Below are 4,332 nucleotides of genomic sequence, written 5' to 3'. Positions count from 1 at the left end.
CCTAAATAATCATCCACCACCTCAACTGAAATAATAATTCAAAATATTTTCATGAATTTAATCTCTCATACAACATACCAAATAAACCTTTTTACAACACTCCTAGGTGGAGTCACAAGCTCGTAACACACAACAACTACAACAATAATATCACTTAAACCATCCCATGATTATCAGAGCAACTACTAGGAAAGAAGAAAATACAAAGGTAAGTTAAACTAGTAACCTATGAGAGAAAACTGGATGAGGTGGGAAATATGACTCGTCTCCTACCCTCGCCGAACCGAACTCTACAGACTGGGCGTTTAAAACGAAAGGCCCAGGGGAGAAGCGTTTAAAATGTTAGAGTGAGTGGACAAAAATAAATATTAAAATATGGACTCAATGATAGAGCATTTAAATCAATTTAATGCTTTTCCCATATTTTCCATTGAGAAAATATTTATGCATGCCACTCTTGGAAATTTTCCCGAAAATATATAGAGACAAAAGAATGAACCAATCCCATTGGTTCCTAATAAATCAATAAAATATGGGGAAGAGGTTTCACCATAACTATGAGCCTCCTAAGCTATAATAACGTCTCACGCTAAGCGTTCTACTTACATATGATGAGGACCGCTAATAAGGCTATAATAGCGTCCCACGCTAAGCGCTCAACTCACATATGATGAGGACCGCTAAATAATGGCTAGCTAACAATAAATATATATATACCGATCGGTTGCTTCCCAGGCTATAATAGCGTCCCACACTACGCGCTCTACTCACATATGAAAAAGACCGCTAATAAGGCTATAATAGCGACTCACATATGAAGAGGACCGCTAATAAGGTTAGCTAGCAATAATCAATATAAATCAACCCTTTTATGGTGAAGTAAAATAATAAATGATCAAAAATATCACTTCCCCAAAAATAATATAAATCACTTGACATGTCCTACATGTCAAATAAAATGAGCAAGAGAGTTCCCGGAAAATAAATGGAACTCATTAAATCCAATGAAAAATAATAAAACTTCAATATGCTCACGACACATTAAATCTCCAATATGCCTTTGAAATTAATTAAACTTTGGAGCATGCATTGTCATGACCCACCCCGAATTTCATTCTGAAACCCGAAGTAAATCATGCGGGGACCACCTCCAAGGAAAGTTTACCGAAAATTCGGCATAACCTCCATTGAAAATGGACTACCCTTCCTAATATTACCTGCAAACACTTCTGAAAATTTAAATCCGACCTTAAACTCCTGGAGCCTTTGTGCTCCCCAAATCACAACACCACCCAATTTATTTACTAATCTAAACAAATCTCATATCCAACCATTTATAGGTTTAGAGCAACTCTAATAGGAAGAAAGGAAACATAATAAATTAACAAGCGGAAGCTATATGATGACTATGCCTCATCTCCATGTACGCCCGACCTCAACTAAGCTAATCTGCAAGCTGGGTATTTTTAAAACGAAAGGCCTAGGGGAAAACATTTGAAAACGTTAGAGTGAGTGGACAAAAATAAATTAACGAATAAAATATTTATGTTTCTCCAAATCAATTTCCAAGGAAAATCGAATGCATGCTACCAGCGATAAAACTTTTATCTCATAAATATCAAGTCTCTCAGGCTCTATAATATATGTATGTATTTACACACGTCCATACTCCCTATATAAATTCATGGGTCTATATAGGGCTACTACGCTCGCGTCCAACGCTCACGTCACGCCTTAATACAGTGCTACACTACGCCATTAAGGTGGACAGACGGGTGTATAAATATGTGTCCATACCCCCTATATGAATTAAACACTCATATAGGGCTACTACGCTCGCGTCTAACGCTCGCGTCTAACGCTCACGTCACACCATAATACGGCTATATGCTACGCCATTAAGGTGGACAGACACATAGGGCTAGCTAGCTGTTATATACATACTCTCTCATAATTACATATTTATATCCACCGAAAATCTCATTTTCAGTTACTCTCTAAGAGAAATAAAATTGTCAAAAATTAAAATGACGTCAAAATGCTCCACGACATTAATTGTTCATTCATGAACCATTGCATGCATATTATTTAAAACCAAAGTCCACTCACAACTCTAGGCATAAGCCCGACGAAATCCAAATCGCCACTCCAGAGAGGTTTCCTCGAACCCTGGCACAAATATAAAATTAATTTCCCAACTAAAACTCCAATATTTAAACAAAATAGGCAAAATTAACCGAGAGCCATAACTACGCTCATCATTGCCTAACTTCGATATTCTTAAATCAAAACGATCCGAACTTAAATATCATACTCGGCAGCCGTAATTACAACCACCCCAAAAATACGACTTAAATCCTACGGCCGGATTCTACATTAATTAACCGCCAAAAATACCACACTTCGGAAATTCATAAACCTATCCAAAACTCATCCAAAAATTCCATAACTCACTTCAACAAACTCCCCTTAATATTCTAAATTTAAAACCCTAAAAATCTTCCAAACAGTGGCGGCGCCGGCGCCGGCTCCGCCAGCAGCGGCGGCCGGAGGCCGATCCCGGCGACCTCCAATGCCTATGAAATTTTGACAGAATAATCCACTCATCATGCTCTACAACTTTCCTAACTAGCACAAACACCAATTCCAAGCCTAACTAGGGTAATCGACTAAAAACATAAAAAACGCTCTAGAATTTCAACTTCAACTTCACCTTTCTCCTTACCTAGCTCAAGAGAGGGTGAGCTATTTGGAGGGGTTGCTGCACGGGAGGAGGGCTACAAAATGAGCCATGGATCGTCGGTTTTGGTGGCCGGAGGAGGGAGTTCCGGCGTTGGGAGGCTTAACACAGTCGGACCTCTCGAGCCCGATATCTTCCACACGGCGGCGCTAGGGGAGCTGTCACCGGTCTAGGGATGTAGCTAGGTCGGAGGCTGACCGAACGGGACCGGTGCGGCGGCGGTTGGTGGCCGGACGGCAGCGGACATCCAAGATGAAAATCGGCGGGGAGAGAGGGCTCGGGTGCGGGAAAACCAGGAGGGAGAGAGAGAGAAAAAGGGCTGGGCTTTGACCACCCCTTGGCCCGGTCCAACCTTCTTATACCACCCAAATCCAAAATAAAACACCCCGAAAAATAATACCCGACTAAAAATTACCTTTTACTAGCTAAAATTTACCATTTTTACCGTTGTCATATTTTCTCCCACGAATAATTCCCTGAAATTAATCGTCCCTCAAAACACCTCTAGGGACCGATTAAACTATTACCTCAATGACGGAGACGGTAAAATTCTTATTATAACCAAGCTAGTAAATAAGGTAAAAATTTAAGGGTCGGGATGTGACAATTTTACATTTTATATGTCGTCTAAAAAACCACAAAAAAACCCAATCAGACGATACTTGTTTCAAATGCTGCTTTATATGTCGTGCCTCTTGTGTCGTCTGATGATGTTATTGGCATAGTGCCATCACCCTAACACTCTTAGAGTTCCCATTAACAAAAGTTAGTCAGCAATTTAACTATTTTTCCTTGCCTAAATTAATCCTTATCTCTTTTATTATTTCGTATCTTCTCTCTCACACACGCACACACATCTCTCTCTCTCTCTCTCTCTCTCTCTCTCTCACACACACACACCAGGCCATCACCTCCGACGACGACACCACGCCTTCGCCAACGACAATGACACCAGGTCGCCTCCGCCCACGACGACGACACCAGGCCGCCTCCGATGACATCCGAGTCAAGCCCGACCGACGAGATCTGAACCAGGCTACTTCCGACGATGTCTGAACCAAGCGCGGCCTAGCCGAACCAGGCCTCCATCGGGACACAGCCTCCACCGTCCCCCACATCGTCTCTCTCTTCTCTCACATCTCAACGACAACCGACGACACCTTTGAGGATGGCGCCTCACCGACGACGGCCGATTTGGTAGCCATCGACTCCGATTTTCTTCTCCGAATTCGATTTGGTGGCCCTCTCCTCCGATCTCGTTCCGATTTTTCAAGGTGTGTGTTAGTACCTTCAATTGTTTTATGGAAGGTTTGATAAAGTTGACTAGTGAAATACAATAGTGAACTGCAAATTATAATAGGCTTCCCTTACTCTTTAGTGACTAGGCAGTGCACACCTAACCACTGGGAAGTAAGGATTACATATGTATTAGTCATTGTGAATGCAATTGGACCTTGCTAGAGTGATTTAAAACATGTTCCCTTTTGGGTAATGAACTTTTTGAGTGCTTACAAGAGATTGAGAAGGTTTTTCTGGTTGCATTTTTTTCGAATATTTCTTGTTTTTTTTTTCTCTGTCAGTTATATTTTTGG

This window comes from Fragaria vesca, unplaced genomic scaffold (assembly GCF_000184155.1).
Source record: "Fragaria vesca subsp. vesca unplaced genomic scaffold, FraVesHawaii_1.0 scf0513155, whole genome shotgun sequence".
Taxonomy (NCBI): Eukaryota; Viridiplantae; Streptophyta; class Magnoliopsida; order Rosales; family Rosaceae; genus Fragaria; species Fragaria vesca.
The sequence above is the reverse complement of the archived record's forward strand: the minus strand, read 5'-3'. Positions refer to the sequence as shown.